Below are 12,795 nucleotides of genomic sequence, written 5' to 3' on the forward strand. Positions count from 1 at the left end.
CTAAGGAGAGTTTGCATTTCCATTTTTCTTAGGATGGAGGTTTTTCTTGTGATGAAAACTATCATAAAATGATATTGTGCATCCAGTACTTTGAGCCTTTTCTGTCCTAGCATTCTTCGGGCACATAAAGACTGTTGCATGAGCAAACTTTGTTATCAAACAGAAGTTGAAATTATTTGGAGGAATAAAGTCCCAGTAATTCTCCTTGCAATCTGGAGGGTAGCTGTGGTGGAGTAGGAAAGGACTGGGTAAAGCCAGGAGACTCGTGGCAAGAAGACGTTGGTTAATAAACGTTGCAATGCAGGGTCAAGGGGCTGGGAAATAAGTGTGGACACAAACATCCTTTGCTCACCACGAGGGAGGCACAGCTTAGTGCAGCCATCAAGCAGTTATCTGAAAAGATTTTTCAAAATGTTAAAAGCATGGTCATTTTTTGGATTTTTATTTGTGAAATAGTGATTGAAAAGTACTAAATATTTCCTCCCTTCCAAAAAATGATTAAAATTGATGGATTCCAATGAAATCATTGAATTCAAAGATTTCCAGCTTCGTGTTCCTCCTGTGGGCCCCTTTTCGTATCCCTGCGTCTCCCGAGGTGAAGCAGAGGAACCTGTGTGGCTCAGCTCAGCCATACCAACCCCTGCCAGCCCACCTCAGCCCTGGGAGCCTCCTGGGAAGCTAAGGGGAGGCTTAATCAGATCCCAGGCAGCTCAAAATCCGTGAGATTTCAGAATGATGGACTAGTGACTGTGTGTTAAGTGTTTGCTCAGACCTTACATATAGAATTGAGAAACACTTGACATGTTAGGGATATTCATTTAGTACAATTTAGTACAACATTGAACAGTTTAAACTATTTCAAGATTGGTTTAAAGTAATGATTTTCAAACATTAGAGTGTCAGAATCACACATGGAGGCTTTTTTTTTTTTTTTTTTTTTTTAACACGCATTGCTGGGCTCCACCCCCAGAGTTTCTACTGTAGTAGGTCTGGGGTGGGGCCCAAGAATTTGCATCTCTAACAAGTTCCCAGGCGCTGCTGATGCATCTGACCCAAGAACCCCACTTCTCGAGTCACTGCTTTAAAGTGCCGTTTGTTGTTGACTTTAACTTCGAAAAGAGGAAGCATTTTTAGTATTACTAGTTTAGCATTAAATTTTCATTAGATCTTTATTTTATAGTTCAATCTTATTTTACACCTATTTTACACTTTAATCTTTCAGTTAAGATGGATTTGGGAGCAGAATGAATGGCTTTCTATTTGAAAATAATCTCCTTAGAAAATGTGCTGCCAGGAGATAAACTAGAGGGCGTGGAGACCAGAGACCGGGAAGGCACGGCCCATGTCCAGCTGTTGTTCATCATGTACCGGGCTTGAGCTTCCCTCCCAACTTGCATAAGCTGCGAAGTTCCTTACACCATCTCAGCAGTCAGATTTACTGGGCTTCACCAGGCCGCTGTGACTATTTCCTGAATAAGAATTTTTATTCTTTCTGTTTCACTATTGAAAAAAGGGGGACCAGAAATGTATTTAGCATACTACCTTCCTTCCTTCCATGCCAGCTGAGCAACTGTCAGCTGAGTTGAAGACTGTTTTTCTAATCTTCAAAGAATCATGATATCAACCTGAAAAATACATGACTGATTCTGAAGTCCTTCCCCGCAAATAACCAAGCCTAATTCGATCCCCTCTATAGATCCTCCAAAGGCATTGACAGTATATTGTATTCTGGAATATGTTAAACTGAAAAAAAGTGGCTTGAAATCCCAAAGCCTTAAAAGTCCCATTGAGTCTAGTAGTCTTTTATCCATTATCAAGTAGCATTGATTAAGCCCTTAATTGTATCTGATGCTGTACTAGTCAGTCAGTGCTCAAGAAGAATTACAGCGACCAAACTGCCCCTTCCCTAAGAGCTTACGACACCTGAGAAACATACTATTCCTGAAAAAATATATACAACGGGCAGGGTAATAAATACCAAAGGCATGCAGGAAGAGTAAGTTTTTTATACCATGTAGAGTTTGAGTAAGTGCACTTCAAGAGTGAGGACACAGGTTAAGGAGAATAACCACCATTTGTTCAAGTCCCTCATGGGCCATGGGAATGCTGTGGGAAGTCAGTAAGGTAAGATATCGGGGTTTTGTGTATTATGTAATGCAGAGTTTTTCATCACAGTACATGAAAGAGGCAAAAAAGAAAAGATCCTCTGTGTCTGGAAGGAACAGAAGCCAGAACCTTTTGTCTGTCTCTGGTCTTGCTCTTTGGTTATCGGTTGACCCATCTATGGGGCTGGGGCATGGACATCGGGCTACAGCGGAAATGGAGCCAGGAATTAGCAGCAGACTTTATGACAGAGGAAAACCCATAGCAAAATACGTATCAGTGCTTCTGTAGGTCTCTTTAAAAGGTGATATGACAATAGTACAGATTAAGGCTAATGTTTCTCCTGAACCTTACCTTAGTGGTTATTTTCTTGGGTTTGTATAGAAAAGTGTTGCTTTAGATTAAAGCAGTCTAGCTAGCTTTTCGTTAATGAGTTTAGATGTCTTCTCATTTTAAACTCATGAAAAAGAAACAGTTCCGAAATGTTGGCTGGGGGTGGGTGGGATATTATTATCCAATTATTATTGGCACTCTTTTGCCTCAGACCGTAGTTTTAGCTACTCTTCCCAGCAACTTGAATAAAAGAAGAAAAGAAACCTTTAAAGAGGAAGACTGAATAATTGTTCATTTAGTTTCTACTGCCTCTCAACCTTACCTTCTTGCTTTCAGGAGGTTTGAATTGGCTACAGCTGTGCTGTCCAATGCACTAGCCACATGTGGCTATTTTCATATACATTTCGATTAGTTAAATCAAATGTAAGATTTCGTTTCTAAGCCCCACCAGCCGTAGGTGAAGTGTGCAGTAGTCACAAATGACACCTACTGCTGGACAGAGTAGAGAGCATTTCCATTGTTGCAAAAAGTCAGTTGGACGGTGCTGGAGAGGGTAGATGGTTGACTCGAAGGAAAGAAGAATAGATTTTCTGCAAACTGTGGGATTTGTGTTTTGCTAGCATTTCTATACAAGAGTCTGAATATTGCTTAAAGCATCATGGGCATTCAGACGTCTTACTGATGGCTATCTCTTTAGTGTTATTAACCATTAATTATCACCCACATTGTTCTCAGAAGGACTTATATTGCTTTTAAAGTCAGTGGCAAGTGCATATAAATTAAAAGCACTTTCGAAGGCCTCTAGCAAGCCTCTCAATGTCATATACAAGGTTGCAGATCTGTGACTAGAAACTTAGGGCTTTGAGTCATAGTTCACTGCTTTAACCATGAAACATCCCACTCCCACCCTCTGTTCTAATCAGAGGTCATGCTTTACATTCTCAGCCTATTATTGCTACTTAATCCCTTCTTCAACTGAGCATAATAAGGGGAATCATCACAACCCGGTAACACTTGTGTCAAATGTATGTGAATCATACCATCTGTTTCAGAGGTAGGAAAGACCTATGAGATCATCTGGGCTTTTAGTTTTTTTCCCTTTACAAGAGGGCTGCCAGCATTTGGGGCCAAATGGAAGGCTAAATTAACTGTCTAAATTAACAAAGCTCTTTCCTTGTTTCCCTCTCAATGCAAGACAACTTCTGAGAGCCCCAGAAAGAAAACTGCACACCTGCCTCAGAAAGGGACGCCCCTCCCCCAACTCCACCCCAGCAAGCAGACCTCCTATTCCCAGTGAAATGTGGGAAGAAACTCCATGTTTCATCTAACCTGTTAGTGTGAAGGGAAATGCTTCCTAATATCTTCTGTTTATGGACTATCTTATTTTTTCTTAGAGTTCCATTTGTATTGATTTTCTTTTATACTGAGAACAGCTCTGAAATAGGCAGGTCAGTTATTACTGTCTCCGTTGAACAAACAGGAAAATAAACCTTTGAGAACTCAAAGAATTTGCCTTTTGCCCCCAGTCTCAAGAGAGGACATGCTGCTCCTGTCCTTCCCCTACCCCTAGTAGCCACTTGCAACCTCAGCGGAGGCAAGCCTGGATCTCTCTCCTAAGACAGGCCTTCCTACATTCAGGGGAGACCTGCATGCCACAGAGGACAGGCCTGCACCCAGTGCCCACCCTTCTGCAGTCCTGGTCTCTCCCCAGTTAGAAATGAAACTCCATTCAGTGTAAAAAATATTGATTGGACCTCATCTATATACCAGATGTCTGCCTGATGTTCTCTATTGAGCAAAGTGTGAATCAGTAAATTCCTGTATGAATTGTCCTAATGCTACCCAAAGACCTTCCAAGCTAAAAATACCCCCAAACTAATAGGTATGTTTTCTCTGCCGTGGAGCAGTTGGATGTTAAAAGCATTTTATAGGCCTCAGCTTATTGAAGGTAAAACATTCCATGTGTTTGTAAAATTGGAGCCACAAATGGCAAACACACACTCAGGGCCATGGCACTCTCTGTGGCAAAGAAAAGATTAGGTATTTCTTGGCACTCTGGCAACTTGGTCTGTATACCAAAGCAAGGTGCTCAGAGGGCAACTCGAGCATAAGATCTGAAGCCAAGGGCCGTGACATCACTGGGCACGTAGACCTAATAACAGGCAACACCAAGGAACAAAGTCAGTTGTAGTGTCAGGAAGGGCCCAAAGCCTTAGCCACTGTTGACAGGCCCTGTGTGAAGAACACAGCTCTCCCAGAAGCCTCCTCAGTGGAATCCCCCCAGTTGCTGGGAGTTGTGGCTACAATATTTCATGTGTAAAGGATGGTTCTCAGGGGCACCTGCATCCTGAGGCTTCTAGTCATCAGAGCAGCTCCCAGGCTGCTCTTCGCCCTCTAGAATGAATGAGCATTACTGTAAGACTGAACACTGTTTATTCCAAGGAGGTCTTTGCTGCATCTTTGAGGAACAGACATCTCCAGTGCCCTAGGCTGGTTTGCTCTCTCATGAGCATGAGTTTCAGTGACTGCCAGGCCTGAGAAAGGAGGAGATGGGAAATCCCCTTCACTCATATCTGTGCTCTCCTGCTTGGCAGTGTTTATGGCAGGCCACTCCGTAGAGAACAGAGACAGCCTTAAAAATGCTTATGCGTAAGTTAGACAGTCTCTGAGGAATTCTGAGCAGTTTGATTCAGTAAATCCATCCAGAGATATGAGTTTTACTGCTGAGGGAGCTGGAGACACAGACAGACAGTAGACTGACAGTAAACATGTACTGTAGACTCTGTAGGGTACTGAGCCTTTGCCTGACTTGACCCAGTTAATTTTCCCAACAACTCTATGAGGTGGTTGTTATTTTGCTCCTTTAATGAATGGAGAATTGAAGCTCAGGGAAGTTAAATGACCTGTACAAAGTGGTTCAACTCATTAGTGAGAGAGCTGCTGAGATGTGAACTCTAGTCAGTTTTTCCCAGAAGTTCGTGTTCTTTCTCCTCTTCCAGAGATTCTCCGACTTTGGCATGAGGAATAACCATGTTGAATGTGTGTTGAACATTCAGATTCCTGACAGTCAACCCCAGAGACTGCCATTCAGCCAGCAGTCACTGGTTTTGATGGAGGTGACCCATGAACGGATGTTGAGAAATACTGTCCTAGAGCACACTTGCTTCGTAAACATCCCAGATCATGTTCTCAGGCATCCTAGGAAAACCTGAAGAGCACAAATTTTCAGAGAAGCCATAGAGCATATAGATTTTTCAGCTATGTGAACTAGAAAAGCATGTGGTGAAGCCAGCCTCTTGGAGATCTCTAGAGCAGTCCAGCCAGATCTGATGAGATGCCCTGCCTATGAACAGGTCTGACACCCTGGGCATACTTCTATCACATTTTCCTGCGTTGCTGTCTCTTCTCAATTAGTAGTAAGTCCCATACAAAACATACAGCCTGTCTTTTGGCTATGTAAATGGAATGTGGATGTCTGTTAACAACTACAGTTTGATTCTTTGCATTCAAAGGCTATATTCCTAGAGTACATTTCCACCTTTATTCAGCACTCCAGTTTCCAGGGGTGCTGTGAGGATCTACTCTGTAACTCATGCCCCTCCTGCATGGGTCACAGGGCTATAGTAGTGGCTTAGCAGGCGAGGAACTGGGGAGTGCTTCCCATGAGTACTTACTCAAAAGTGCTAACAGATTATCTAAGGCAGTATGTTGACCTGAAGTTCATGAAGTCTGTAACGAAAACACCTTGGGAAACTGTGTGAAAGCAGAAACAGTCTGTTCAGTAATTGACAGAAACAGCTGTGTTGGACCCTGAGACTCCTGGAGAAGGTCATCTGCAGTCCAAGCCCCAGCCCCAGCCCACCTGCTGATGTTAGAACTTGTCCACTCCTGCCTGGAATAGTTACAGCTGCTGGACTCTGTGTCGTGTTCTGAGTTAAAAGTGAGCTTTGGCTACAACCTAGTTGGGGTTGCCCTAGAGTGGTTGGAAGGAAGAGAACAGGGAAAGAGTTGAGAGTGTAAGCAGGGCCAGCTTCCTGGGCATGCTGCCTCTGAAGGCCCATAGGTTCCCATGCTTGCGTTAATGCATTAAAATGCATTTAATGCTTTAAAAATTTCACAGTCTTGAAATTTTTAATAATTTTTGAACAAGGGGGCCATCATTTTTAATTGCATGGGGTCCAACTATGTAGTCAGAGGTCTGGGTAAGAGCCACAAGACCAGAGGGCAAAAATAATTTGCCATGTGTTGAAGACACATAGAATGATATGGATTTATGTCTTAATTTATTTCTTCATAAAAAGAGGTAATTGTAAAAAAGAATTTCATTATCTTCTAGAAGTGGTGTGCTGGGCTTATACCAGCTCACAAGAGCAAATTGTTCAATTTTGGGGAATTTTGCAAGCTAGTTGTTAAACATAGCCATGATTACAAATTAAGTTATACACACTTATAATTGTATTAAAGACACGGATAAGGAATACTCAAAACTCACCACTTCCTAATTCATTACTGTATTTTAATATTATCTTTGCTTTTGTGGTTATGTCTGTTACGTCTACTTGGTACAAATGCTATACGATGGTATGCTAGCATGCCTCTTTTCCCAGCTCCATGTTCAGTGAAGTCATGTTAGTAGCTTGTTAGTAGTCTGTTGGGAGTATTTACATCATAGAAATCAACAAACACTACTAATCAGGGCTTCCTCTTCAGTCCCTCCCTTGGAGAGCCCACTGGTAAACATTCATGAGCACACTGTCTTCCAGATACAGAAGGTGCTTACATAACAAAATACTGAGGTGGGAAGGGACCCTAAAAGCTGGATTTCTATTTTTATCTCTTGAGAGAAAGTAATAATTCTGCCATTGTTTCCTGCTTTCATCTGTGTATCTTATAAAACAAACTATGTGTTCTTCAAAGGAAAGGAACAACGGACGTTAGTGATAAGGAAATCGCGTATCAGTACAGTTAGGAAGTTTTCTTAAAGAAGTGACAATGGAACATGAAAACACGTGAGAGATTCTCATTCAGGAGTCAAAGTTATTATTATATGTTGTTATTGTTATAATTCATCTCTAAAATATCTCTAAGATTAACCAGCCCTTTTTCCTAACCAACCAAACCTGAATTTTGTGAGCTTTGGTTCTTTACCTATTCTATGCTATCTCTATTTTGATTTCTGATTCCATCTGCTTAATCATTTGCCTTCATTACCCACTGCATGGTAACGGGCACTATTGATGTGCATAACCAAGCTTTTGTTGAGTGTGTTTTCATAAATTTGTTTGCCTACTGTATTTCCAGTTTTATGAAGGTCTGTTCATATCCTTTGCCTATTTATCACTTGCTGTGTAATGCTTTTATTATTAGAGGCATGCAAAAGCTTTTTATATAAAAAGCTGTTAACTCTGAATATTATTTACTTACTATAAGTAATTTTATCCTATTCTCATTTTCATTTTTATGTTGGTTTTGGTATTGTCATGTATAGAAACTTTATATTTTTATGTATTTAAATTTGCCCATTTATTTTTTAAAAATTATAAACTTTACATAAATTCCTATTCAAAAGATTTGATTAATATTCCATTGTCATTTTAATCACAGTTTTACTTAATCCAGTGTATAATTATATATCATAGATGGAATTGTGGATGATCAATAAAAGCTTGCCAATAAGTTAATTCTGGAGAAAAGAAAGCCTCCAGTTTTGTTTCTGAGATTGTCACTGGCTTAAAACCACAGTGCTTGGACTGGTCACTTTGTAACTCAGAACCTCCGTTTCCCCTTCCTGTGATGATACTGGTGAAATGATGTCTGAGACTAAAAGTGTCTGGGAGAAGGTGTAATGGGGGTCTCCATCATGATACTAAATTTGAAGAAAGTCCTTCAGGAATTTGCATATTTTAAGAATGTGCTTTTTGATCAATCAAGAATATTGATTGAAGAGTCAATATCCTTAGGATGAAGTCTTAGAAACTCAACCAAATTTTTAAGCCAGTCTTTTAAAGTTATTAATACAGATCGAGTGTTTCTTGTTCTTACACAGACTTTGTGAGATATACATCACATCAACCGCTAGCATCAACTTTAAAAATACTATTTTAGTAATAGCTTACTTTTGAGCATTTACTACGGATACCACAGTGTTTATGTTAATATTTTACAGATGTATTCTCATTTAGTTCCCACTATTTTATAAGTTCTTGTATTGACAAAGATCTAACTCTCCCTGAGCTCTTACACTTACTTTTTAAATGTTAATGACTTTTAAAATGATTCATGTTCACCATAGAGAACAGAAAATACAGGTGGGCAAAAAGAAAATTAGAGTAACCCATTTTACCACCAAGAGCAAGATGACCACTGTCAACATTCTTGGGTGTGTCTTTCTTGATTTTCTTCTATGGATATTTACAGGTATTATGATCACATTAACTTTTTGATAATAAACTCATTATAACTGCTTTCCATAATTTATATTTTAAACAATTTCGATCTTGAATTCAATATTATTATTTATAAAGAGGTATGCTAGCACACAGGGTTGCTATTCTATTTTAAAATTGATTTTTAGAAAATAATTCTGCTTAGTCCCTTCACATATAGGACAAAAAATGAAGGTTGCTTGGCAACTAAAATGATGGTAATGAGCAATTAAAGACCTTAGGAGAAAAGAAGAACTCTCAGTTCTTATCAGTGCTACATGCTGATTGCAGTAACTGTGTCTGATCATAGTTATAATAAATGAAGGAAATACAAAACTTCCATTAAAAATTATTGGTGTGAACTTTTTTTTGTTTTATATTAGAGTGAAACTGAGATGGGGTTTGTTGAAGAGAAACTTTACTTTCAGAAACAAGGAAAGATCTTTTATCTATATTAACTTATATTTTTTTCCTTTTGGAACAGAGTCCCACCCAGGCTGGAGTACAGTGGTGCCATCTTGGCTCACTGTAAACTCTGCCTCTTGAGTTCAAGTGATTGTCATGCCTCACCCTCCCAAGTAGCTGGGACAGCAGCTGTGCACCACCATAGCCAGCTAATTTTTATATTTTTAGTAGAGATGGGATTTCGCCATGTTGCCCAGGCTTGTCTCCAACTCCTGAGCTCAAGAGATCCACCTTCCTCGGCCTCCCGAAGTGCTGGAATTACAGGCATGAGCACCCAGCCTATATAGCTTTCCAAGGGAATATTAAGAAGTAGCCACTGGGTGAGATTCATAGCAGAAACACAAAGATGCCACAATGTGGTACATCTGTAACTCTTCAGCAGCACAGAAGAGATGGTAGGCAGTACTGTGAAGGAAGCCATGTTGTCTACTTGTTTTTTTTCCCAAAGATTGGTCAGGGGCCCTGGAGAGTTGGCTAAAGTTCTTACTAGAGCCTTCAAGCAGAAGATGCTGCTTAGGATGGAGATGAACTTAGAAGGACTTCAATGATTCATTGAAATGGACAAAGGGAGTAGACACTAGAGGGGGAAAGGGAAGCAGAGAGGAAGAGGAAAGAAGGGATTGCTGGTTTTGTAACAAAATAAATAATGCAGTCACCAGAGAAGTAAGGCAGTTGGGAATGAAGCCATTGGAGAACTTATCAAAGCTATGTTCTTGCCAGAAAGTGAGGATTTCTAGCTGGAGGAGCAAATGGAGCTATGTCTGTCTCCTCTTCACTCATCTGTCTGAATCATGGTGTAGGACTTGGTTTTGTAATCTCGTGAACAGCCTCTTTTTTAAGGGGGCACTCACCGTATTCAGGAAGCCAAGCAATGTCCCTGTTAACCATCTATTTGAGTCTGTCTTGCTAGAATATAGTTATAGACTGTGGAGTATCCTTAAATCTGATGAGCAATTAATCATTGGTTAATTTTGCTTTCACTTATTAAATGCCAAATACATAGGGTCTTTTTCATACTTCCTGCCCTTCCTCCTTCCCAGTTCATGAGCACTGCCATTGGATTCCACATTTACTTCTTCCAAATCTACGTTGGTGTGTTCACCATTTACCTCTAGTCCTGGGGAGTTCAGGCCAGACTGTGAGTTACTGCCATTTCTGAGGTGCTGCTTCCCAGATGAGAGCCATAGGACCCTCGCCTCTGGTCACTGGACTCAGTCTTCATTTATTGCCAAGGATGAGCACTTGGCCTTAGGAATGGATGCTGGGGTCCACCTAACTGTTTGGCCTTGTTTTAATCCCTAAAGGAAAAGCTCCCTACATTTATCATGTCTGTGGTCCCCCAACCCTGTCTGTCTCCCGTGGCTGGGAGTCTCATTACCTTGTGAGCAACCACCAGTGTCTCTCTGAGATGGACTAAGCTTCATTTAACTGAGAAAGTGCACCCTCAAAATTGCAAGGAAAGATGATGGAAGAGGACCCTTTGGATTAAAAAATACTTAAGAGGCATTTCAACCGGTCATAGCATGTGAACCTTTCTTCTAAACATTATGTGTGTGCGTACATACACACTCATAGGAATATAGATGGATCCAAATTTGCTAAATGCTGATCATTGTTACGGCTGGCTGAGTGCATGGAGGTCCCTTACGTTGTTTTGTTCACTATAGTATTTATGCTTATGATTTTCCATAATCTTTTTTTGAGACAGAGTCTTGCTGTGTCACCCAGGCTGGAGTACAGTGATGCCATCTTGACTCACTGCAGTCTCTGCCTCCCCAGCTCAAACGATCCCTTCACCTCGGCCTTCTGAGTAGCTGGGCCTATAAGCATGTGCCACCATGTCTGGCTAAATTTGTGTGTGTGTGTGTGTGTGTGTGTGTGTGTGCGCGCGTGCATGCACGCGCCCATATTTTTTTGTAGAGACAGAGTGTATGTTGCTCAGGCTGGCCCTGAACTCCTGGGCTCAAGCAATCTGCTTGCCTCAGTCTTCCAAAGTATTGGGATTACAGGCATGAGCCATTGAACCTGATTCCTAAAAAAATATTAAAATTAAAAGTGTCCTCAAACCTAAGAAAAATAGATGATTTGGGATTACAAAAAATTCAAAGGATTTAGGAAATTTCTCTGAATTTTCTTAGGTGGCAAAATAGAGTGGCTGTGTCTGCTTTAAAGAAGGGAGAAGAAAATAAAGAAAATGGTTACTTTGGTTATACGTCATGAAAATAACTCACCCTTGTCACGTACTTGACATCTGATGTCACAGCCCATTCCCCATTCAATATTGAGATACTCAATTTCTGAGTATCCAAAAAGACAAAAGAAAGGAAAGAGAAAGGAAGAGAAGACAGAAAAAGGAAGGAAGGAAAAGAAAACAAAGGAAGGAAAGCAAGAGAAAAACTGGAAACTTGTCATCTTTATTGCTGCTGTCAGAGGTGGGAGTTGGAGTTGAGTGACTGAGAGAATGTGATACTCTCCTCCCCACCACGTCTCTCTCTCTCTCTCTCTCCCTCCCTCCCTCCCTCCCTCTCTCTCTCTCTCTCTCTCTCTCTCTCTCTCTCACACACACACACACACACACACACACACACATACACACACACACACACACACACACACACGGTTTTGAACAGGGAGATGCCGTGACTGTGGCACAGCTGACTTTGGCTAGCAGTGAGAAGATTATGGAGGCCACATCATGTGGCGGTGTTTGAAATCTAAAACTGATTCTGCCATTTAGCACATGTGGGTCTTGTTTGCTCATCTTCAAAATGGAGAATAATGGTAAAAAATTTTAAAGGTGGTTTTACTTTGGGTGAAAATTTAACAAGGTTGTCTTAGTTTGAGTTTTCCCAGGAGCAGATTGTGAGACAAGGATTTTTAAGTACAAATAGTTTACTTTGGAAGATGGTCCTTGGAAAAGCTGGTAAGGGAGTAGGGAAGGCCACTGTTGGAGGGTGTATTACCAACTTAAAACTCTGGGAGACACAGTAGAAGTCTCTTTTCAGACCAGTCTTATCTGAGAGAAAGGACCTGGAATATTGATGTACCAAGTCTCATCGGTCATTGGTTGAGGGCTGCTTTTAGAGGGTGTTAAGTTTCCAGCACACATTTGGCCTGCCCTGCACACAGGTGGGGTGTGAAGGGCTTCCAGAAACCTCTGAGGCAGGTGGAAGTTGAGGTGGCATACATTACAATGGTGAGGTCTGAGAGCATGTGTGTGGGGACTTACTGGCTCTGCTACAAAGTCAAAAAGTAAATGTTAGATGGTCAAATATAGGCTACATGAAAATCCAGATAAATAGTCAAAGCTAGTTTATAGTCATACTCAAAGTGTATACATATAAATACAAGTATTGACGGATGTCATTCTGTAGGTAAACCATTTATGAGTGGCTCTGGACATTTTCATCAGATTTAAACACTGTGTTTTTGGTTAGACACACTGTGGGAAATAGTATAATTAGATAAG

At 40.8% G+C, this 12,795-nt stretch overlaps 1 protein-coding gene across 8 annotated transcripts in view; it reads left to right on the forward strand.

Annotated features, from left to right (window-relative positions):
• The window catches only part of RASGRP1 (RAS guanyl releasing protein 1), an 81,946-nt gene that overhangs the window by 5,053 nt on the left and 64,098 nt on the right, over positions 1–12,795 (forward strand). The window lies entirely within an intron of this gene.

This window comes from Saimiri boliviensis, chromosome 2, assembly GCF_048565385.1.
Source record: "Saimiri boliviensis isolate mSaiBol1 chromosome 2, mSaiBol1.pri, whole genome shotgun sequence".
NCBI classification, from domain to species: domain Eukaryota; kingdom Metazoa; phylum Chordata; class Mammalia; order Primates; family Cebidae; genus Saimiri; species Saimiri boliviensis.